Here is a 26,656-nt window from a genome sequence, read left to right as displayed (position 1 = left end):
ACAAAAGTTGCCACTGGCCACCTACCCTTACCCCTATAAAAAATATAAAATATAAGGGGGGGGGGGGTCCCTATTCTTTATTCTACGAAGTTATATTGTGTAATACTAGGTATAAAAAAAATAATTTTTAATTTTGTTTTCAAAGTAAGCGGAGTTAGATGCTCAAGTAGGCACTTTGAGAGAAATCCTCTAATATTTTAATCGAAAAATTGTATTCTTTTCTTTGATAGTAACAATAAGTAAAAATAGTCATGATATTATCTTTAGATAAGTTATCCTTCTCCAATAATTTGTAAGTTATTGTCATTTTTGTAATTTCTCTAAATGGCCTGACAGTGGGGTGTCGTAGGAATGAGAACCTTAAGTTTAATAACTATTTAAATTGGCAAAACCCTGTGCATGCCACTGGTAGTTTGTACGTTTCTACATTTTCTTTTAAAATCTACCTTTTGATGTTATTGAAATTGCTACTCTATGATCCTTAGCGTTTGTTTGTCCATTTGTCTGATGTGCTTTTATAAATGTTGTCATCCTTGTATTTTTTCTTCACGTGAAGATTATTGAACTTATACTTTTTTCCTAATTGAGATGGGAAAGCAGAAATAAATCGATCATTTGATTTCCTTTATCGTTGACAGTTATAATAAAAAGCACGTACTACAACGAGTCATTTGAGAATTGTTATTTCTCGTATTCATTCGAATCCGATGGATAGGAACCGGTTCTCATCCATACGAAAAACTATGTCTAGCATCTTATTATATACAGCTTTCTACGAATATAAAAATGTACAATCATAAGATTAAAACCAGTTTTTAGCCCGTGCCTTCGGCACCTCGGGGCTAAAAAAAAAACTGGTTTTAATCTTATAATTGTACATTCTATATCCGCGGAAAGCGGTTTATAATACGATGAAAGAAATAACTATTATCGCATCATATCAGGACAGTTTCCCGCGGATGATAAATTTATTATCTATCTTTATTTTATTTTTCGTAGAAATTAATCTATAAAACGATACAACACATGAGTTTTCAGTTCGGTTTATAACTGGTTCTAAACTATGCATGTTTATAGATATTGCTCACGAAAACGTAAGTAAAAATATATTATCCTTATACTAAAGTAACAGGATGTTTGTGTGTCTGTGTACCGAAGGATCTCGCTAACTGCTGAACCGATCGGGTTCTCCTTAACAGGGTAGATTTTCATGGGTCCCGAGAAGGTTTATAACTATTTTGGGGGAGGGTATCACCACCCTCCCAAGAGAAATGACAAAAAATCGAAATTTTTAAAAATTTATGGGAGACTTCAACGTCAAGTAAAGAGGTATCTTAAGTAAAAAATTATCGTAAAGACTTTAACAAACAAAAACATTTTAAGTGCCACTAGAGGCCTCTAGGGGCGTAGCCGCTAGTTCTTTAAATTTTATTAAGAATAAATTTATCAGCTCCGACAGTTGCTAATCCTATTTTATGGTCTAAATCTTTTTGGTAAATACCAAAAATTATTCTCGGAGTTTTATTGACAATATCTGTAAAATTAATGCACATACATCTGACAATTTGTAAGAATAAAGGCATGTGTTACTTTTACAATTGTATGTTGGTTAGGCTGTCACAAAAATTAATTTTTTATTTCAATTAGACTTTCTCAATCTACATAAGTTTTGCTAGAGAAAAGATAACAATTTAAACTTTTTTTTCACGAAAAAGAATTTTTAATTTAATTATTTCGAAAGATAAGCTTTCATCTCATTCTATTTAGTCACAAGCGACTGCGACCTCAACGTCTATAAATCTTTTTTCTAAGGGGAAGGGTATAGAGAAATAGCCTAAATCCACCACCAGACTTATGTGAAACTTCCCTAAGACAGGTATCCTAATAGGTTCAGTGGTTAGCAAGTACTAAACGAAAAATAAAAATAAATTATATAATAGGATTATGAAATGAAAAAAGAAAATCTTTGAGACAGGCTAATATGTATGAGTGCATTAAATGCGTTTTAGCGCCATTTTTTGGGACAAGTTTTCAGATTTGTAATGTGCAATAGAACTTAGAAGTATTTTTTTTCATATATAAAATGTCATATTAAGCAACTAATATGAGCTATAACACAAAATCAGATTTTTTAATTTGTTTCTTCAAATGAGGCCTTTAAAGAGATCTTACTGGGCATACAAAAAGACAGACAACATTTCGGTAAATGATACCTTAATTTATTTATTAGAATAATTGTGAATGCTCCTTTGAAAACTGCGTTTTTAAGCGCCCTATTTGAAGCACGGAACTCAACAAAGCCTTTTATCTAAAGGATTAGGCGCACATACGCACACATACACACGTCACTCACACACACAAACACACACACACACACACATACACACATTTCTTTGTGTATGTCAATATATCCGAATGTCCAAGGATTTTTTACATCAAGTTGCAAGTGTAAAAAGATAATTAATTTCTGCTGGATTAACCCCTCTTCTTGGCCATACTTTAAAAATCATGTATCGTAATATAAAACTTCCCATAAAAAAATGAAATGTAAGTTGTAGGATTAATCCCTATTTTGTTGGCCCGGACCTTCGATAATTTCGACGAAGCCCAATCTGCACCACTTTTGATTCCTGTGACGTCATAAAAATGAAAAATACTCCATCTCTTTTTTAGGGGTTTTCTTTCCCACTTCTCCTCTCATCTCCCTCATTTTTATGACGTCACAGGAATCAAAAGTATTATAAAAGTTGTGTATATGGGCTTCGTCATATTTTCAATAGCCGAATGTAAACCATAAACCAAAATGTAATATTGTAAGTAAAAGAAATTTCATAATTTCTAAACTTTTTGTATAATATGAATATTTAAGCCTTTTCTCGATGTGCCAACACTACCCAAGATTTCTAAAGCCATGCTAAGACCATAGGGACATCCCAATGAGCAAGATATGGCTGATTCCCATGCAGATAAAGAATAATTTTAAATGGGGAGTATCTATGAATTGGGGCTAAAAATGTAATGAAGTCCATGTTAGGCTGCTTTTTAATTAATTTTAAACATGTTACAACCATACTATTCCGGATTCTATTTATTCAATAAAAACAAATAATTTATTATTGTAAATGTTTGTTTTTTTATAGATTTTTTATCCTTTTAAATTGTGATTTTTTGTTGTTTTATGGGAACAAAATATGAAAATATCCTTTTTTACTCGGATTTCACACATATAATACTATTATATGCTACCATATCTATATGTACAAATAACCCATTTATTTTTAGTAGCAAGGCTACTCTAAAATTGGATAGTTGGTTGGTGTGTCGGTCGGTGAGTACTTTAACACAATGGACCTCAGTGTATAACCTTGCTATTTTTTAAAATTTTTTACAGCGTTCTTTTTTGTAACTTTAACTATTGATTTAAAAACCTATATCTAACATTTTAGTTAATTCTAATATTGACTTTTTAACTCTAGTCAAAAACAATGTCTTTTATTCAAGATTAAATTTTATAAGATAGCGAAAATTATTATCATATTATACAATAAATGTATAAGTATTTTTCGTCTGCTAGCAAATTGCTTTCTACCCATTTTAGCGACTTGGCTATGTTAATATTTCTGAAGCTATTGGCTGATATGCAAAATAGAAATTCAGCTCGTTCTCCCTTTATTCTTTTACTTATTTCTTTTATTTTACTTTGTATAAATTTATGCTTGTTAGCTTAAAATAAAAAGTATTGTTGGATTATAGCTTTAATATGAGAGTATAAACATATAAAACATATACCCAGCAAAAAAACGTATTTATTTAACATTATTTATGCTATTTGCCGTCTCATTTGTTGAGGGGCAATATACTATGTCTATTCATGGATTTTAAGCGATAAGACAAAATAGGAAAAATTTATATGCATCCCCATTTACCCTTTACAAAATTACCCTTTACATAAATTTAGGTCATTTATTGAAAAGTTTTACACTTCTATCCAACAATCAAAATCTATAAAATGTACCAACTTTTTGAGCCTACGAATAAGGTCGATATAAACTTTGGGTACTAGTGTAATTTACAATCCAATGTCCCTTTCTCCCAAATAATTCATTACTGTGTGTGTGTAGCCATAGTTTATTAGTGTTTGGACCTAAGTAGTCATGGAGTAGGACGAGACACTTTTGTATGCTAGCACCAGGGCCAGCTCAAGGTCCACGCTCAAGTACTAGTACTTGAACTGCTGTCTCAAGGGATCTACTCTTTTTTACTCACCCTCTACGAGTATTGCAGGTGTCCCAAATTAAGTCACCGTAATGAATGACGCTCTCCACAGAGGAGCTTGGGTAAGGGTTGTACTGATATTATGTACTTGACTATTAAGTATCCAAACTACCCAATTATTACCCTTCTTACACAACCAAGGGGAAGTTGCGTGAATAAAATGCGACTGAGAAATTCGAGTTGCCACAAGGGGACTTGAACTCGAATTCTCACAACATTAACTCAGTGCGTTACCACTGAGCTACGACGTATTTCATAAAAAATCATTTTCATGAACAACGATTTTTGATTGGCCGATATGTTAAAAGTAAACTAAAACAGCTTTCCATTTATGGATATTTTCATCATTGATATTTTGAATATGGTACATTTTTCCAAGGAGGGAGGTAACATTTTGTTCCTAAAGTTATAATTGGTTTTCCAATTTGAGTGTCCAAACGTTAAACCACTTGTAATCTAGAGAAATGGTAATTTTGTGAGTCTTCTTTGGTGATGTACATCTATTTAACGGGCATTGTCTTATCCCTTTAAATCCCTGACATATTTCACATTAAAAATTCCTACTAAATTTTGTAATAGATATTTTGTTATTTTTACTGCTTTACATATATTGACATAATTATACAAGCTTCGTTCATTCATAGATACAAGTATTCTAAAAACCATAAAAGCAGATATTCCATAAGAATGGATATAGAATATACGTGGATAAATTGACAGGGGAAAATTTGTCGTCAATTTAGCTTGCTAACATATAACTCATTAATTGGTCAGTTCGTTCATCCAGTAGGAGAAAAGGGGATGAAGTAAAGGGGGTGGATGGGAGGTATCGTTATTTTAGCCAGCTGCATCACCTAGTTAGTCGGTCGGACGTTTGTTAGATATGTTGATCTGTCATTCAGTCTAGGATCTGTACGTTTCTATTACAAAATATTCGTCTGCTACAAATTCCTTGTTACGTTTGGCGGATTATTGTGGCTGACAGTCCATCTAGGTTAATACACCTATTGGTGTAAGTAAGACTCCTATTATTGAAATGTATGGGTCCATAATGAAATAAAAGCGCTTAGAATTCCTATTTTACTTCAATTTATATTATTTACATGTCGACATAAATTTAACGAAACATTATAGAATGTATGTATGTATGTTCTATCATTTCTGCAAATTTTTGTAACGTTTATAATAAAGAAGCTCGAATTGTCTAAACCTTGCCCGATGATTCTCTAATACTTAGGTATAATGCGTAAAACGTAGGAACTCTATAATAAATACTAGCGGCTACGCCCTTAGAGGCCTCTAGTGGCCTTTAAATGTTTTTTTTTTATTTTAAATATCTAATTTGAGAAATAACTTGTCTATGTTATCATTAATTGTTAAATTCATGCGTCTACGCAGCCCGACTATGTAGGGCGACTATGCTAGCGACACTATGCGGCGGAAATATTTAATATTTTTTATTTTATTGTGATTTCTCTTGGGAGGGTGGTGGTACCCTTCCCCAAAATAGTTAAAAACCTTCCCGGGACATATGAGAATCTACCCTGTTAAGGAGAACCCAATCGGTTCAGCGGTTAGCGAGATCCTTCGGTACAGACACACAGATACACACACAGACATCCTGTTACTTTAGTATAAGGATTACAAAATCTGTAAACATTGAATTCATTGAATTTGTTCTATGAACTAAATTGTAAAAATGGCAAATCCTAGCATATACTTATACAGGTTGTTTGTGTGTTTGTACCGAAGGATCTCGCTAAACGCTGAACCGATCGGGTTCTCCTTAACAGGGTAGATTCTCATATGTCCCGGGAAGGTTTATAACTATTTTGGGGGAGGGTACCACCACCCTCCCTAGAGAAATAAATTTTTTTTTTAAATTTCTCGATTTTAGAAAGAGAGTTCAACGAAAAATAAACGTTAAACGCAAAATAGCAATTTTTACAAAAAAAAACATTTGTAGTGCCACTAGAGGCCTCTAGGGGCGTAGCCGCTAGTTAGAAATAACGTAATAGGTAAAAAAATAAGGCATCTTGAATTTTAGACAATTTTTAGATCTAAATGTTTGTTTGTCCGACTGTCTGATATGTTGGAGCTTCGCTTTTATGTACGTTGTATTCTATATCCCATTCACTTCCCTGAATCAAGCTCGCATAACCCAAATATTGTGTTCAAATTTATAGCCAATTAAAATCCTTTTTCGGGTGCCACCATTCAGCTGCCTCATTTATACCAGGGAGGAAGTACCTGGTACCTGAAGTTTTAATAAACACATTTTTCATGTTTTAAAAATATTGGATACTTTTATTAAATTTTAATTGGTTGAATTTAAGCTAGTAGTGCCCAAACTTTTTAACCAATTATTTTAATCTACAGAAGGGGTAATCATCATTATATCAATTTATTGTACATCGTCTTATCCCTTAAAATCCCTGGCTTTTTACACCATTGCCTAATGCACCATGAAAGATATGCAAGTAATCTATACCAGGAAGTGTGCATTCACTTCCGTATATGTATCAATTTATCCAATCCACATAATCGCATATTATTACAACAGCAGAAACTGCTTATTCCCAGAGAGAGAGGGGAAAATGGCTGTTTATTACACTAGTCCCCAAAGATAAAAAATAAACATTTCCTTATTTATTGGCCCATCAACTTTGGGTACTTTTAAAACTATTATATTATATGTCTGACATAGGATTTTGTTCTATGAATTGCTTTGTTATATTAAAATAAATATCTTAAATTGATGGATTCGATTGATGGTCTAGAATGAAAATGACTTAAAAAGATAATCAAAATAAGGATATCTTGTAGAAAAAATGGTTCTCATTGCGTGACAGTAAAATGCAATGAAAGCATTTTCGAGAATATAACATAACTATTCTTAAATTTACTTTTTTGTCGGTCAGTCTAAAATGGTTAAATGGTTAATTTTATAAAATGTCAAAGTTTATCTAAATGCAAAAAAAAACCATTTATAGAAGTGAAGCTACTCTATAAGAACCTTCATTTTTATGTCTGAAACGCTCACATAAACAAATGTGTTCTTGAAAACAGTCACTAACCGCTGAACCAATGCGGGGGTTCTTCATAGTAAAACAGTAAACAGTTTTATTGGAGAGATGGAAAAAAGACCCCCGCTCAAAATATTTTACTTTCTTATTCTTTTAAAAACTAAAATCAAAAGCGAGGTCGACTTCTTTCCCACACCATTTCTCAAGTGTTTCTGGGGTATCTAGGGGCGTAGCCGCTTGCAGTAAAAAAAAGATATTGACTATGTACAATGTTCTCCTTGTTTGGCTCCTTAAAGTCCAAAACCCAAATATTAAAAGTCATGAATTTTATAATTTTCTTTATTTCTAAAACTTTTATTTTTTTTATTTTTCCTTTTATTGCTTACTTTTGCACACGTAAAAAATAAAGTAAATTTTCTAAACTTAGACGGTTGATAACAATGACAGCACGGCTTTGTTATCAGACGAATAAAAAGTTTTTTTTTAGTGGAGGGGGTTTGGTAATCTTTTTTTTTCTTGAGGTGAATCAGTCTCGGCCCACAATATGGCCTAGAACCTGCTAAGAACCAATATGGAGCTTTCCTAAAAATTGTAAACCTAACAGTAAAGTCTTTTAATTCGAATATAAATTTTCCAGCTTTCTATTATTGCCTTTTATCCTTTTAGTATATGAAAAAGTAAAAGGAAGGAACAAGCTTATTTTCTGTTTAATTTATGGTATGCATTCACTTCCGCACATGTTTCACAATAAAAATCGTCAGCACAATAGCACAAACTTTTCTTTTCAACTTTCATACTCAATCTGGTAAATACCCCTTCTAATTCATTGCTTAAAATATCTTGAGAGATAAGACAATGAACGATAAATTACCTCTTTAGTAGCTCAGAAATATTGTTTGAAAAGTAGGGGTACTGCTGTTGAAAACTTACCTATCAAGAATTAATATGAGTAACCACAATAAAAATCTGCATGGGTTTCAGTGTAATATTTAGTCCATTATCCCCTCCCTTCTTGGTCTTTTTTTAGGATATAAAACACTTTTATGCGGATGTGATAATATGAGGAAGTGAAAACACACCTTAATTTATATATCTATAATTAGAGGGATACAGAGATAGACATTGAATGAAAAATTATTCTTCCGCTCAAATCAATAATGAATTGAAGTATAAAGTATAAAAGGGAGTTCAATTTTGTTTGGGCAGGGTTTCGAAGATTTGTTGATAAAAGTATAAAAATATTTTTTTGTGAGGGGACAACTACCTCCCCCTATGGAAAATGTGTAGAGAGAGGGGGGGGGGGGGTGAGGAAGAGTAATGGTTAATCTTCTATTTACTTATCCAGCCACCACCCATTTATATTAAATAAATATTACAGGTATATTGGCAAAATATAAAAATATATTCAACTTCGAAAAATAAAGCATCAACCATGTGGGGCTTTGATAAACTTTTTTAAACAACATTATTAATACATTTATAAATACTATTGTTCTACTAACTATCTAAGCATTAGCCGATATAAACCGTTTTTAATAACTGGATTTTGGCTGTGAGATATTTTGAATGAATCTTTATCTGTATCTAAAACAACTGGACGTTTACTTCAGGGGTGCAAGGATAACAAAATAAAGGATAAAAAACTAGTAATTTTCACATATATAAACGGATGCGCTCCTAGCATATAGAAGTTTTGTATTTGACGGGGTAGGGAGATGACAAAACTATAGCCTAAAACATGAAACAAAATAGACTGAAACCATAATGGGACCTAGGAGTCCCTAAAATGAATGACATAATTAGGTTTAGTATCTTTTATCTTAAAGCTAAAAACTACATATCTTTTTTATGAGTCGTGGAAAGATTTGTCAATATTACGTTGTTTTATTCCTGTAGTTCTTGGCTTCTATAACCAATTTGAGGAAGAATTAATTTATTTTCCATTGTCATATCCCTATGTTCCTGGACCTTAACCCACTGAAGCATGACTATACGACGAGGAAATTTTTTACAATTTTTATTTTTCATGTTTCTAATGGCGTTACTTCTTTATAATTAACTAGTTGCTTCGACCCTAGCCTCTAGAGGAGGTCAGGAAATAGCCTAAAACCACCTCAAGACATTTAAAAGCGTCTCTAAAAAGTAAATTCTATACGGTACAGTTTTTTCCGAGATCTTTAGCTTGAGACACAAATATCTTACTACTTTTGATTATAATTCTTTTTTGAAATCATGATTTTTAAATTTATTGATGTAATCTACAGAATGGATATTTTCATTTATCGCAATAAGGGGGCATACATCCATTTATAGTCTATTGTCTTATCCCTATAGATAGTGGATTCTACATTTTATTTCAGACAATGATAGATTGATAGAAATTGAGAATTTGTTCTAATTGACTCAACTTATGGATATTGTTATACTTATTTAACTTGGTTTCTACATTTTATTTCAGACAATGATAGAATGATAGAAATTGATAATTTATTCTAATTGTACTACTCAACTTATGGATATTGTTATACTTGTCTGCATGAATTATTGAATTGTACTTTGGAAAATCAAGAAATAGTGATTTGAAGACAATAACTATTAAACGAAAAGACAAGGATTGCTTGGATCTTAAGGAAGCACTCTCAAAATTTCGTACAATTGTTATATCACTAAAATAACGTTATTTCGATAATATAAACGTCATTTCCTCTTTTTTTTTTTAACCCCATTGATACTGCATCTCTTAATCAAACTATTTTAGAGATTTAAAGTAACTAACATACAGACAAACATTCGCCTTCTTTATTAATATTTATTGTATATATCCTATTATAAAAAGTAGTAAGGGGTATTTGTCCAATGCTTAAGATCTCAGTAACTACTGAACCAACTGGATTCTCTATTTTAAGTAAGTCTTGTGGTGGTGTTAGGCTATTTTATTTTCAGATGAAAGTCTTGGGATGTTCTTAAGCTATTTTTCTATTATCTCACTGCACTGTCCTTTCGAATACAGAGCCCCTAAGTGCAAGGGGCGTATCCATTATTTTTTTCTATGTAGAAATAGATATTTAATATCCTTAATAAAAACTTACCTATTAGAATTTTTTACAAATAAAATTTTTTAAGATAACTTTTTCAAAATGATCACTTAATAATCACTCTATTGTATTTTTCATATATTCTAACATAAATTTTCTAAAATAAAAGCTATGCTACACAAAAAAAAATTCACATAATCTAACGTCCTTTCCTGACCATAGCTATCACAAAACTGAAGGAAAGAAAGAAAGAAATGAGAAACTAAAGAGGGGATTTCCTTCGCCCTTCCATATTAGGGAATAACACCTCAATAACTGACTATTGGACTGTAAAGTTCTGTGTTTTAGTGAGTTTAGGAACCGGTACAAGGAAGGAAAAGCCCTGAGTGCGTTGAATTGGACTGCAGTGGATGTTCTATCTATCTATCTATGGCTATACCAAAATATTACGTCCTTGCGCGCTTATAAAACAACTAAATTCATAAATTAGCAAAAAATTATTAATTTCTACACAAAGATATTTATTAAAATAATTATTATTAATAATCAAGTATGTTTTGAAGACTAAAATCATTGGTTGAAAAGTTTGAACTCGGCTGTTAAAACCAACTAATTAAATTTAGTAGTAAAAGTATCCAAAGTTTTAGAGCCAACGAATGAGAGAGAGAATGTTTATAAAACTTTGGGTACCAGTATCATAAATAAATCAATTGTCCCTTCCTCTCTGACATTGGATCTTCAAAGTAAATATTTGAGATGCAATAGCATTATCTCTAGTTTTAGCATCTAGGGGCTTATCCCATAGGATAATTGAGTAATTATTTGTTTGTCCCGCAGTTCTAGAGATCTTATAATACATACATACCCACAAAAATAAGACTTTTTCAACTACTTATGTGCAGTATAATAAGTAAAAAACTTTTAGCTATCATTTTTAAAACCTTGCTGAATTTTAAGAACTTTTTTGATAAAATGTGTCGCCGTAGCCGCTGCTAGAAGCGATGATGAAAGCAATATGGTGTCCTTTCATTTCATAAAATTAGAAAAACAGTATATTTATTTACATTATATTTGAGGTTACTTGTACTAATGTTGAAGGGAATTGATGATTAAATTCTATTCTAAAATTGATATATATAAGAATTTTAAGAATACGAGAAAATGTCAAATTAAGTAGGTTATAAAATATGTAAATTTTACTCTCGGAAGTTTTATTAAAAATACTATAGATTCAATTTTCATACAACCCGCAAACATCATTTTGGAAGTACATACAATCAAATTTAGTTATAGAATAGATAATCAATTGTTAAAAAGATTTTAAAAAACTAAACTAAAAAAGGGCAATATCTTTTATACAAAAATGGTTTAAAATGTACATTTTGCGTTAAAATATCCTACTATTAAATATGCTCATAACATCAAATTATGAATATTTTTAAAGTTGTAAATTAAAATAGTTTTTATGTTTAACATTAATTTAGAAACGTCATTAATTTTGTTATTTGGACCGTACTCAACCACTTGGGGGAAATTTTTACACACTGCACCCGCCAGGGGATGATGGTGGGGGTGGGGGATCTTTTTTTAAGCAGGGATTCTTTACTGGGAGGGGGGGGGGGGGAGTTACAGGGAGGTCTAGGTTAATGACGTTTAATTAAACCACATCCCTCAAATGTTTACCAGCTACCAAATTCAAAATTTGATGGAGAATTTATCATCCATTGTCTTATCCCTTCACTCGTGGGGTTTTTTAAAGGGGTCTTTGGGGAAATTAAAGTGGTTCACTGTGGATAAGGGGAAGGTTGTTTGTGTAGGGTGGTTCTAGGGGAATTTTTGGGAATAGTCCCTTTTGTAACATCGCCCCCTAAGGGGCGATTCGTCGTATTTTTAAAATGGCTTTTTATAGGTTATTGGCCCCGAAGGGTTAGAGCCCCCCGCATAGGCTAGAAAAAGGAGAAAAGCTACAATAAAAAATACGAAGAATCGCCCCATAAGGTGCGATGTTACGAAAGGGACTATACCCGATTCTTTTAAAGATGCGAAGCAACTCTATAACTGTTTTATTCTTCACTTCTGATTACACAATCCTTACTTATTAAATAAATTACTTTTAGAGACTTACCCAACCCATGCTTCAAAACAACATCTAAACCAATGAAAACTAATACCTTTTTAAAAATGAAGTTTTAAGTAAGAGCTATTATGATTCATAAACTTTTTTTAGACTTAAAAATTAGTAATCTGCCTATTTACTTATGACACTCAGGTTTCAGGTTCGTTTGTCCTACCGAATGATTATAGAGCTTAGTAATTATAGTTGTTGTCATCCTTGTTTTATTAGTATTTATAAATACGTACTTCAAAACTAAAACTCATTGAAAATGCAATTTAAACAAAAGCCATGTAAGTTCTTGATGCATTTTTTTGGGGCATTATATTTTGAATATTGTGTATATTCATTGAAAACAATGTGTATAACAACTCTAATAAACATAAAATTGTCACTTAATTACAATAGGATAAATAAGCTCCACCAGAAGACATTAATACAACAAACCATTTTCCAAAACTCTTTTTCTTTAGACAAGAACCACGGTACAAAGAAATGTTTTTACTCTTAATGTCTTTTATTTTTAAATTTTGAGTTAACAATAGCTTTAAACCTTCTGGAAACTTATTGCTTCAAGCGTAGACACCTACAGACATCCTATCACTTAATATGTTATAGAAATATTGCGTAAACGAGTTTTGTATTTTTAACACACCTTAATTGATCGTACTTTTTTTACTTGTTGACTAAACCAATTCAAATTAGGACGAATTAACACATACACACAATTGTTTCATTGTCGCTAAAAGACACTATTGGAAACCAGAGGTAGATTCTTAAAAAAACTTTTGCCTCATAAAAATTCTTTGCCTCACTAAAATTAGTTAGGCTCGCTAAAAATTTAAAGGGGATAATTTTGCCTCATTATATTAGTGAGGCAGTGAGCCAAAAAAGTTTTTGTAAGAATTCACCCTATGAAGGAAGTGGACATTGGGCTGTTTATTGACACACAGAAAACTGTCCCGAATTTATATTAATTTTGAGGAACAAGACTCCAGTTACGTCATATTTTTCTTTCCCGAAAAAGGGAAGGGGGAAAGAAAAAAAGGGAAGGGGGGAAGAAAAAAGAGATGGGAAAAAAGGGGGTTTTCCCCATCTCTTTTGAAGAGATTTTCTTCCCCCCTTCCCTTTTTCGGGAAAGAAAAATATGACGTCACTGGAGCCTTGTTCCTCAAAATTAATACAAATTAGGGACAGTTTTATGTGTGTCCTGTTTATTACACTAGTCAACAATGCTTTATTATAACGTTTATTAATTCGTTGGCTTAACAACTTTGGGGGACTTTTAATCAATTTTGATTTGTTTGTTCATAAAGTTGAGTGTCAAAACAATTCAACCAATAATTCTAATCTGCAGAAGGAGTAATTTTTTGTATCGTCATTGGAAATGTACATAAATTTATCGGCCTTTGTCTTATCCCTTTAGATCCCTGATATGAAACAAGGATGAAGTAGCGAAGCACCAAAAAAATCTCGGATGGACAAACGGACAAGGTGAGTCAGGAGCGTCCAAGCTTTTTTTTTTGGAGGGGGGGTAATTCGTTTTTGGGGGGGTATTTACCCCCCCAAAATTGTTTAGGGGGGATAAATACCCCCTACTAAATGGTTGGAGGTGCCTACGGCACCACCGGGGTAGGGGTAAATTTTAAATGGGGGGGTAAATTGAAAAATTTGTTGGTGCCTACGGCACCCTCCAATTCGTTTATGGGGAGGGGGGGGATAATCCCCACTTCCCCCCCCCCCTGGACGTCTATGAAGAGAGTTATAGAACAGATATTCAGTTTCCCTAAATAAGAAAAGATGGCACAAATGACAGACCGACGGACCAAGTAATTTGTATTCTGGATACTCTTAAAGTAAAAATAATAGCCGATGCGATAATAGTTATTTCTCGCATCGTATTATAAACGGCTTTCGCGGATATAGAATGTACACTTATAAGAATAAAACTAGTTTTTTTTAGCCCCGAGGTGCTGAAGGCACCGGCTAAAAAAACTGCTTTTAATCTTATAATTGTACATTTTTATATTCGTAGAGAGCTGGATATAATACGATGCTAGACAAAGTTTTTTCGTATGGATGAGAACCGGTTCCTATCCACCGGATTTGAATGAATACGAGAAAAATATTCTTATAACGTAACAGACTGACTGACGTGTGTGCTGTTGTATTAATATGCGTTTATTGTAATCTGACAATGTGATACATGTGCGGAAGTGAATGTACACCGACAAATTTATAGGATTACACATTTTAGATGTATCTTTACAAAAACGAGGAATAAAGAAATCCATATCAGGACAGCTTAACAAATATAGAATAGTTATTAATCGCATTGTATTATAGACAGCTATCCGCGGATAGAAAAATGAAAAATTATAGGATTATACCCAGTTTTGTTGGCCCTGAGAGGTCAAAGACTAAAGCAAACAAAGCAGATATTAATTTTATGATTTTAAATTAGTTTCCTAGAAAATTGTCAATAATACGAAACAATACATGATTTCTCAGTACGGCCCAGAACCGGTTCTTATCCTGCGGTTCGAAGCCATACTGGAAAGTACATTATTAACCCTAGAAAACCCCTTCCTTCATCTTTTTCAGGGGAGGGGGAGAGGTTTTACCTATACGAAACAACATATAATTAAATCTAAAATAATCAACAGTAATATTTTTTCTTCTCAAAAAGTTTGTTTATAGTTCCAATTTCATTTGATTACCAAAAGATATAGCAAAATTCAAATAGATTTCTAGCCCTGATTAAACTTACATATTCTTAACTTTATTAGATGTCAGACAGACGTACAAGAACCAAGTTTTGAAATTTTTTTATTTTACTTTTGACAAATGCAACATATTTAAAATTAAAATGTGTGTATTTATTATTTACTGTTTTATCATAGTACGCTATTGCATCATAAGATGTTTAAAATGAAAACCATCAATTTCCTATTTCTGCTATTATACAACCCCCCCCCCTTACAATAATTTTTAGTGCTATTATACAATATGACCCTCAAAAAAGTATTTTTTAGCATCTGCAGCCCTTATTTCTCAATGAATTATTAAAAAATGTACATGTCCTTGTTCTCTATATATTTCCACATATGTAAATATAAAAATATTTTTTTTACCTCCATTAACACCGGAGATTTTTAGAGCTAAAGTTTTGAAAAAGTGACTGAGGAAAAAGTAACTTTAACATGAAACGACTTTCTTTAGCAAAATTAAGGTAGAAGTCCTTTTATTTTTGTTACTAGCAGAAACTTTATACAAAAATGAAATAAAAATTTAGGCTTTGAGTAAAAAGCATTTTTTTAAAACATATTAATTGAGTCTTTTTAGTTTAATGATATTTTGAAAAACTTACTTATTAGGCAAATTTGTTTTAGATTAAAAAACAAAATAAATCTTTATGAATATAGCAGGAAAATTGTTTTTGTTTCATAATCCTAACTTTAATAACAAAAAAGTTATAAAGAAAATAAAATTAGAACATAATGATTTTTTAGTCTAAAAAACTTAATTAACCCCCTATTAAATGATTGAGATGTCAGAAAAGGGGGCGGAGCAACTGTCATAATTAATCCTTTTCATAAATAAGGGTAAATAAATAACCTAAAATTTGCAAATAATCAATTTATTCAGTAGTATTTTTTGCCATATAAAATGGATATTTTTTGGTGGAAAAAAAAGGAAATAATTAGTTAACTTGTTTTTCTTTTTGTATTATAACTCAGTTGCCAGAAAAACATAATATAACCATCCAAAAACAAAAAAAAAATTCTTTTTCTCAGTCACTTTTTCAAAACTTTAGCTCTAAAAATCTCCGGAGTTAATGGAGTTAAAATTAAAATTTTTATATCTACTTATGTGGAATTCTATAGAGAACAAGGACATATACATTTTTTAATAATTCATTGAGAAATAAGGGCTGCAGATGCTAAAAAATACTTTTTCGAGGGTCATACTGTACTTTAAAAATATCATTATCAGAAAAGAGTAGATACTAGCGTATACAGCAAGGAACTCTAGGGGGAGGGGAAGGATGGGATAAGGAATGCCCCCCCCCCTAACAACGAATTTTGCACAGATTTTCTTCTTTACAATGAAGCATTAAAGCTTTTTAAAGGTTTCAGGAAGAAAACAACTATGCGTGGGTAAATTGTATCTAGAAACTCCAACCCTTTCAGAAATCAATATTAACATCTAAATAATTACTAAAATGGTAACGTTTTTATGTTGTACTTTGTGAATGTAACGTTGTTGACTTTCTATATTTAAAAAAAAATTACATAGGGGAGGGGGGTAATTAACCCATTTAAAGTGGATGAAATTTTGCTTATGAAACCTTGCACCTTGGAAACATTAAGATCCTATACTAGATAACAACTAGAATAAGAACATCCATAGTTAAGGAGCTCAGATAGTTATTTTTAAAAAGTAGAGTAGAAACGCTTTATTTATTTGTTAAAAATCCTCAGTTGTGCCTAATCTTCATGCGAAACGCCATTTTTAAAACCAAATAATCAGGATGAAGGGGGTATAAATTATTCTGGACCCAAAATAATACATTGTTTTGATGGTTTGATTGATAGTTTTGGGGTCTTTCTGTTTAAAAAATTGGAGATATGCAATAAATAGTGGAACATTGTCTTATCCCTTAAGATTCCTGATTAAGATGACACGAGCATGTAATTTTATGTCACTATATTTGTGGGAGGGGGTGGGAATACGAGATAAAATATTTTCAAAGGCAATTGCCTTTTAGAAAAGTATCCCAAATAGTTGAAAAACCATTATTTCTTTTACAGCAGTTTAAGTTTTTAACAGCTTAGCAAAGAAAGTAAAGTTAAATGTATTTTTGTTGTCTGCTATTCAAGAGGTCAATGATAAATGGCAAAAGAAGGTTCCAGATTGTACATCTGTTAACAGTTAGGGAGTTGAATCCATTTTTATAGAAGCAGAAATATAATCTATGATTATGGTTTGGACCCTCTAAAACTGTAATCTACCCTTCCACTTTCCCCTCTCTTGGTGAAGATATCTTCAACGCCGATACGAATTTTGAAATATAAGATTCCACTTTAGTCTCTCTTGTTGAAGATATCTTCACCAAGAGAGGCAAAAGTGGAATCTTAAATTTCAAAAATCGTATCGGCGTTGAAGATATCTTCACCAAGAGAGGGGAAAGTGGAATCTTACATTTCAAAAATCGTATCGGCGTTGAAGATATCTTCACCAAGAGAAGGGAAAGTAGAATCTTACATTTAAAAAATCGTATCGGCGTTGAAGATATCTTCACCAAGAGAGGGGAAAGTGGAATCTTACATTTCAAAAATCGTATCGGTGTTGAAGATATCTTCACCAAGAGAGGGGAAAGTGGAAGGGTAGATTACAGTTTAAGAGGGTCCAAACCATAATCATAGATTATATTTCTGCTTCTATAAAAATGGATTCAACTCCCTAACTGGTTAAGGAAGTTAAATTAAAAAGTAAAGAAGAACCCATTCGGTCCAGCGGCTACACACACACACACAGACAGACACACCTATTTTATACAAGGATACTAATTAAGGAAAAACTGGCCTAAAGAGTGTACATAATGAGTAGACAATAAAATAAGATTCAAGATAATTCTAGGGTTGCTAACAAACTAGTGCCAAACTAAACCACGCATTGGGGGCGTGATTTAAATGTGTAGTATACTCCTTTTGTTAAACTTAAATTAGGGTTTCTTATATAATTGCAACGTAGTTATAAGACTTTGGGTAGCAATAAAATGAGACGTTGGGTACACCTCTAACTGAAACGATTTTTGATTAGTCAACGGATCTAAATTTGTCTCGGACAGGATATAATTAAAAGCCTAAATCGGACAAGGAATAGCCGAAAACGATATTTTTATACTTAAAATTTAAAATATAGAGCTAAATGAGTGACTGCGTCTTTCTCTTTTTATCGACAGACGCACTTGGATATGTTATTTTCATAATGAATGATATGTATTTCCGATTTTAACGTCAGCTCATGTTTAAATTTGGTGAGCTATATTATTAAGTAGCGTTGTTAAGATTGGATGGAAGAATTTTGTAATGAAAGCAAAAGTGGGGAAGGAGGATAAGGGATGGGGTAAACAAGTTATCAAAAAACCCAAATTTCTTGCCAGTGGAACAAATTCCACCAATTCTAGACTCAGCTAGCTTAATATTCTTATAAAGCAAGGCCTTTCTACATTTAAGGTGTGACTGTGTACGTCCGTTGTTAGAATGATCCTATGGATTTAAAATCATGCATGAAGATTCATGTAAATATCTCGAGGTCGGGATAGACCACTGGGTCTTTTTTGTGTATCTCTGAAATAAATTTCCTAATGAAGTGCATGATAACGCGGCAATATCCTACATACAATTAACCCTTTGATTGCACGATCTTTAGCTATTAGTCCTAAGCACATTTAGTACATGGCAATAAGTTGAACCTGTTCTGGGCCAAGGCATTTTTTTGCCCTAAATATTGATGTCATGCACCTGACTTAAAAGAAATAGGAACAATTTTAATATCTTTAGTTGTGACGCGGTGTTGTGCCGAAATTTGAGCCTAGCATCGAACCGACTTCGAGCAGATGTGATTTCTCCTCCTTGCCATCTTAAAGATTTTACAATAAATGTACTTTTTAAATGGTTGCAAATTTTAGCTAAAACTTTTATGATTGTTTAATATCATTTTTATATGTTATTGTCGAACAAGGATGACAACATCTATAAGAGGGAAAGCTGATAAATTTTTTTAAGTAAGAAAAGAAAAGAGCATATAAAACAAGTCGTAGAGTAACACTCACTGTCCATATGAAACTTAGGACCTTGGACAAAGTAGCTTCGGACAAAGTAGCTTTGGACAAAGTAGCTTCAGGACAAAGTAGCTTCAGGACAAAGTAGCTTCAGGACATTTACTTAAGAAAAGTAGCTTCCTAAGAAAAATAATCTCCAATATGGGCGCAGCGCTCGGCCCCCTAACCTATAACCTAACCTAACCTATGTTAGCCGAAGAACATTTATTTAAAAAAATATCATAAAAAAATACATAGGTGGTTTAGAATTTCGTGGATTTTGCAAAAAGTGGTTGATAGATTTTTACAATTTTTAATATTGTTTTTACAATTTTCAATAATGTTTTTAAAATTTTTTGGTTAGGTTAGGTTACGTTATAGGCTAGGGGGCTGAGCGCCCGCGGCTAGGTAAGCCAGAGGGCCGAGCGCTGCGGCTATGACCTTTATTAACAGTGGAGACTATTTTCCTTAGGAGGCTACTTTGTCCTAAAGCTTAGAATAGTATATCCACTTTCTATCATTTTACCTGCTGAGGAAAAAACATTAAACAGTCACATTAGACTATAAAAGTTGGAAAGATTTTTAATCAATATAATAGATTTGAAATCTGCATAAAATTTTAAGGTTTTTTTTTATAAAATTCGTTTTTTATATAATTCTTTATTTAAAGGCGCAAATACGATTTAAGTTAATAAATTTCGACCAATAGGATAGCTGGATTGGAAACTACCTACGCTCTAATTGGTTGAATGATGTACGTCACTTAAGCTTCTCCAATCAGAGCGCAGATAGTTTTCAATCCACCAATCACAGATCTCAAAATTATTTAACTTAATTTGTATTTGCGCCTTTAAATAAAGAATTATATAAAAAACTAATTTTATAAAAAATCCTTAAAATTTTATGCAGATTTCAAATCTATTATATTGATTAAAAATTAAAAAAAACTTTTATAGTCTAAGTCACATATTCCCGAATCCCTCCTACCGTTATCTAAAAAAAAAAAACAAGGGGGGTCGTTGTTTTGTTACTCTAATCCATTTGGGGACGCTTACCCAATGGGGCCTATTCTTACAGTGCCCTGATTCATCAAAAAACTACCCCTTCCCCCTTTTTCAATTGATTTGAAAATAAGGAGGTTGTCCTGTACTCTTTAAAAGAAACCACAAAGATTAATACAGACAGGTACAAACACTTACAGAGTAGATTCACATATAAAAATTGTGATTAAAATTTGAAAGGCAGTAAACATATTTAGGTTTATTTACATAAAATTATAATTAAGACAGTTCGTGATCAAAAATAAGAAGCTTTTTATAGTGTCTATACTGGTATCATTGCTCAATTAAAAAGTATACTTGCCTGCCATTGGTAATTTAGTCTGTGTATTATTGGCCTATCATTGGTCATTTGTATTGTATGACGTAATTTTTTTTATAGGCACTATAAGGAGCTTACAAAATAAATAACAATCAACATCAACCCTTTTTTTACATTATGACCAATAAATCACTATTAGAATATTTTACATAAAGTCTTTGATAATCACCTGTTACACCTTGACATTCAATCAAAGTTCAAATTCTCTGGCGTGTCTTCAATATCATCCACATTTTCATAGGCATGATAAGCAATAAATGTCCTCATATTAGGTGAAGTTAGTTCTGCAAATCCAATTATAGCTCCAAGTAGCCCAAATGATGTAAAATAAGAAAAGAAAAGACCAGATCTTTTTGGCAATTCAAATTTTTCATTTTTTGTACCAAACAGATATATCCGATATGTATTAGTGATGGATATTGATAAAGTAATGGCGAAAACTATAATCATACCAATGGAAAAACAAAAAAGAGTTATTGCGGAATTTCTACGAATTTGCAATATCTTCTTGTTAGTAACTTTTCCATCTTTATTTTTATGTATTAGAATTATCGGATTAATAAAACCACTAACATCATGTGTAACTTCTACAATAATGTTTTTGAAACTTTCCAAGTTAAAACAACAGTAAGACGGTTTGTCTACAATCATTACAATTGTAATAGTTATCACATTAAAAATAAATGTTGAAAGATAAACACAAGAGAACAAAATAAATCTTTCTATAGAAATTTTATCATCGTAGTATAATTTTTCTTTATCTATCAAATAAAAAATAAGACATATTACACTATACAGATTGACTACAATTAAAGCAGAATAATGTAAAATGTTACAAAAAGCATGCTTTATAACTTTTAAAGGAGAAATTTGTTTGTTTTGATATAATTGGAATAAATTAAAACTTGCAAACCCATAAAGAATGCTAATAATTGAAATACAAATACTAAATATGTCTGTATAGATGTTGGTAAAAATACTTATCCACTCATTAAAACCGTCATTAAGTATTTTGAATAGTTGCAGGTGTAGTTGGAACAGACTTTCCCCTGTGATTTCTTCAACCTATAATCATTTCCAAATTAATATAATTTAATCGACTTATATATTACTCTACAGGAGAAGGTTTTTTTTATTTTTTTTTCAAATAGAAATGTTTTTTTGGTAAGGGACGATTTTTGTCAGAAAGGAGGTGTCCCAACCCCCAGAAAATAACTTAAAACCACCAAAGGACTAGTAGTTATATTTCCTGTAAAGCACAGTCAAATGGGGTTAGCGGTTACTGAGAAATTCAGCTTTAGACACGAAGGTTGATATCCTACTACATTCCATCTTAGCTGTCATGAATCTGCCTTTTCGTGGTTATTTACATTTTAGGACTTTAGGGTTGAACATGATAAATTACATATACCTAATACCTGACCTTAAAGCTAAAAGTCAAAGTAATCCAGCCGTCTAGTGTAACAAAATATCAATACTAGCTACAAGAACATCTTTTCTCTGTTCCTATCAAAGGTAAGAATTTTTCAACCCATAATGATATTTTTTACCTTAAAATGCCAAAGCTGAGCTTTCAGATGTGTATCTTCAGGATTTCTCAAACTCTTTAGCGCATAGTAGGGAACTAGAATCTGGCACAGCAGGCACTTGCCATATTCTTTGAGTATCCACCTGGTGGTAGGATTCCTAGCAGTTTTGATCAGGCTGAACAAGATGGGTAGGAACAGTACAAGCACTTATTAAAAGCTTTATGATATCAACTGCTATATATATTACAAAGTAGAATGATGTCTGTCCGTCAGAGAATGTAGCTATTGGTCCTACGGTGCAGTGGTTTTAATCTTGAAGCAAGGCACACCCACAAGCCACCCAAGAATCCAATACACCCAATTTTGTTCTTGTTTTTAAAGCAAAAACAAATAAGGGGGATGGTAAAACCCCTATTACACCTTGGGGTGATGCTGGATGAAAAGATATGCTTTACCAAAAAAACTATGATGGAACTTTTTGTAATAGTTAAATTTTGGTACTTGTATGCGTTGTATAGTTTTCACAAATAGGTACTAAGTAAAAATATAAAGTTTATGTGATGTTAAAGTTGTCTAAACAAGGATGACAACATCCATAAAAGCGAAGCTCTGAAAGGGTAGGACAAACGGACATTAACACTTGTATAATGTCAGAACTGAATAATCAGAATGCGAATGTATAAGAGTCAAAGCAAAATTGTAAGTAAATTTGTTGAAAAACTGCTTGATACAGGATAATGATTATGGACAAACTTACATTTTTAGGACTTGATTATAGAGTTGCTTCGCTTATAATGTTGTACTTTGTTGTCCCAGGAATCAGTATACCAAAAATCAGACCAATCGGATAATTAGGTCACATACAAATTTGTTGTTAAAATGTAAAAAAATCAACATGTTTAAAATGGACGTACGGACATTCTGGTAATGATTATAAAGTTGCTACGCTTTCTAACTCGTACCTAACTGTTACAGGAATCACCATGCAAAATTTGAAATCGATAGGACAATTCTAACATGCCTAAATTAACGAAAAAAACTATTTAAAAAGTAAAAAAAATCAACATGTTTAAAATGGACGCACGGACATTTTGGTAGTGATTATAGAGTTGCTACGCTTTCTAAATCGTACCTACACTGTTAAAAATAATTTTTTTTTTTAGCATCAGATAATACTATATATTCTTCACATTAATGTATAGTATCAATCCGTACGTTATAGGAAAAAAACCTTATTACAATACAAGGAAGATTCCAATACTGTATTGAGCAATACTTAGTGTTCTATGGAGTAACATGTAGTACTAAATAATGTATTTGTCTGTATAGTATTATCCAATACGCTCTTTGGAATAATATTCAATACGGTAGAAGTAAGTTTTTAATACTCCCCTTTGCAATTTTTGATATCCTCTATCATAATTTTTGATACTCTGTAGAGTATGAAACTGTTTTACTTTGGATGAAAGATCAGTTTATATTATATGATTATTATATGTACATATACATTTTGTTATATCAACAAACATACCAAGCAGAGCAATAAAACATTAATTTAAATGTAAATTTAGTAAAAAAAATGACTTTAAAGATGTTTAGGACTAAACATGATCCTTAAAAATAAAAACTATGGTCAGTCATAATTACAAAAATCAAAACTATAAATCTGAGCATAAATAGTAACATTTCATCTTTGTCTAAAGCGACCAAGCAGAAATACTTCCATGAGAGGTATGCACCAATGGTGTCTGTTTCAATTATTCTTTACAGTACGGATTCGTACCCTAGAACGTATGAATAGTTACTATTTTAATAAACCATTCTCTTGCGTATTGTCTGATACGCTACAGCGTATGAAATAGTACTAAATTAAAAAACATTTCTACAGCGTATTTTCCAGTACACTAGAGTCTATCAAATAGTACTATTTTAATAAACATTTCTGTACCGTATTTTCCAGTATTCTAGAGCGTATCAATCGATACTAAAAAAATGTATGGGTTCTGTATAGTAATAATTATTGTGTTATATAGTACTACATAGTGTTATATATTAATTATATAGTTGTAGCGTACTTACGGTTCCAATACTCTCCAGAGTATCAATTGATACTAAATAAAAAAATTATTTTTAACAGTGTAACTACTAAAGGAATCACCATGCAAAATTTGAAATCGATAGGACAATTCTAACATGTCTAAATTAACGAAAAAAGTTATCCGTTACGGACGGACGTACGGACGTTCGGACATACGGACGTACGGACGGACCGACCCTAATTATAGAAAAGCTTCGCTTTTAAAAAAGAGTATCAAATAAATACACGCATTAGAACAACAATTTAGTGGGGGGGGGGGGGTGGAGACTTCCCAACACGTCCTGGGGCGAAGCTCCTAGAGGCTGGGGCTAAAGCCACTAGTTATTTATAAAGTTGTATTATTACAATGAATGTAATAAGACCACAATCTTTAGAATATATTATTTTTGGGAGACCACATTTTTTTCTATGTCGCATTCATAATATCTTTGCCACCTTCCATAGATGTCTTTGTGGCCTTTGCATGATAAGCCACTAAAACTATATTATCTTGAATATATTCTTATCAAATAGTTATCATAATTCTACCTGAAATAAATCCATATCTTTCATGTCCATATAGAAAACTTCCAATCGAAAAATTGATATCTGTGATAACATCAATGATAGGAAGAATCACACCTACTATAAACTTAAATAAAAATCCACAAGATTTAGTAACCTTCTGCCACTTGTCATGTGTGATCTTCATTATTGTGAGTATAAATATTTCATAAAAGTTCATTTTACCAAGATCACTGTAAAATAAGCATATAAAAGCTGAGAGGTAGATCACAATACTGAAAAGAAAATCTGCAGACAAAATAATCCGGTTCTTTGTTGCTTGGCCTAGAGAAAGTGCCTTTATGTAATTACCTTTCACACGCTGTATCATTGACCATAACATTCTTTCTACACAATAGACATACTATATCTAGATTACGCTTCTGACCCGATCTTTCGTCAAATCTTAAAAGGAACATTATTAGCAGACAATAGTATTGTTTACTTTCAACTCAAGCTGAGGTGGATTCTTTAAAAAAATAACAAAAAAGTTCTAGGCATTTAAAAATTACATTTTATCTACAATGAAAATTTAAAAAAATTTCCATTGCTTATAAAATAAATTACAATATTAAATTACGTTGCCTAGACGCAAAATTATAACTTTATCTTAGTCAGAAACTTAGATTGCTGGTAACAGATTACTTTTTTTACAATAAAAAAAAACACTTTTCATAGTCAAAATCTCTAAAAAAAAAATTCAGTTTGATATGCGTTTGTAGGCATAATGAAACTAATTGAAGCATCAATCCGACTTTGAGCAGATGTGATTCATGTTATTCTTCTCTTTCATAAATGTTTCTATCTTAAAAAGAAGGTTTTTTTGTAGACCTCTTATTTTTAAAGTAATTTAAGTTTTGAAAAAAAATAATTAAGTCGGTTTTAAGGTACTAAAACGCAACAAAATAAAAGAAGAAAATGGCCAGTATGAACAAAAATAGTAAGATCTTTAATTTGACACCTTACTTTTAAAATTCTGTTGAGTAATTATTGAAAAAATCTATTTCTTTAACCTTGGTTTAATAAAAACTTTAAACCTAAATATTTTCTCAAACAGACATAAAAAATATGGGTTCATATATACCTTTAGAATCAGAAAAATATTACGAATCTATTCTAAGCAAAATTGAAAAAGTTTTATAAAACTATAATAAAAAAATAAGTTTATTTTAAGAATCATAATTTTCAGCTTTAAAGGGTTAACTTGAACAAAACCTGAACAAAACCTAAACAAATGTACATACACTGTAACAGATCTTTTTTAAACACAAAAAACAATAATGCATTTTTAACTGCATTGTTTTGAAGTTTATAAACAGACTGAAGCATGCTTTTTCATAATTTTTCATTCTTTACATGTTATGTAAGTATCACTATTTTTATTGTAGTATCTATTATATATATTGTTTGAACATTATCCTTTTTTTGGTCAATTCTATTGGTTAAGTTTTGAGGTGAAGCTTCCTGATTCGTCAATTTTAGAGATTTTTGATTGGCTAGTTTAATAGTTACAATAAGGTGTTGCCTGTAAAAATATAATATTTTAGGCCATTTTTATTTTTTTTAAGTTTTTACTTTTTTTTTAAATTTTGCTTAGAATGGATTCGTAATATTTTTCTGATTCTAAAGGTATATATGAACCCATGTTTTTTATGTCTGTTTGAGAAAATATTAAGGTTTACAGTTTTTATTAAACCGAGGTTAAAAAAATAGATTTTTTCAATAATTACTCAACAGAATTTTAAAAGTAAGGTGTCAAATTAAAGATCTTACTATTTTTGTTCATACTGGCCATTTTCTTCTTTTATTTTGTTGCGTTTTAGTACCT

The 26,656-nt window shown here is 31.6% G+C and overlaps 1 protein-coding gene and 1 long non-coding RNA gene across 2 annotated transcripts in view; both read right to left on the bottom strand.

Moving 5' to 3' along the window:
- The window catches only part of LOC145321964 (uncharacterized), a 56,097-nt gene extending 45,525 nt beyond the window's left edge, over positions 1-10,572 (bottom strand). The window contains exon 1 of the mRNA XM_080163677.1: positions 10,391-10,572. The gene's annotated coding sequence lies outside the window, so the exon portion shown is untranslated. The remainder of the gene's footprint in view (positions 1-10,390) is intronic.
- A 9,951-nt stretch (positions 10,573-20,523) lies between these two features.
- Positions 20,524-25,066, bottom strand: LOC145323283 (uncharacterized). The gene is made up of 3 exons (XR_013880910.1): positions 24,814-25,066; positions 22,209-22,393; positions 20,524-21,723 (listed from the first exon to the last, which is right to left on the bottom strand). It is a non-coding gene; the product is annotated as an uncharacterized LOC145323283 (long non-coding RNA).
- Between the last annotated feature and the right edge of the window lie 1,590 nt (positions 25,067-26,656).

The sequence above is a fragment of the Acartia tonsa genome, chromosome 6 (genome assembly GCF_053477335.1).
Source record: "Acartia tonsa isolate MP-2025a chromosome 6, ASM5347733v1, whole genome shotgun sequence".
In the NCBI taxonomy this organism is placed as follows: domain Eukaryota; kingdom Metazoa; phylum Arthropoda; class Copepoda; order Calanoida; family Acartiidae; genus Acartia; species Acartia tonsa.
This window is presented reverse-complemented; position numbering and strand designations above follow the sequence as displayed.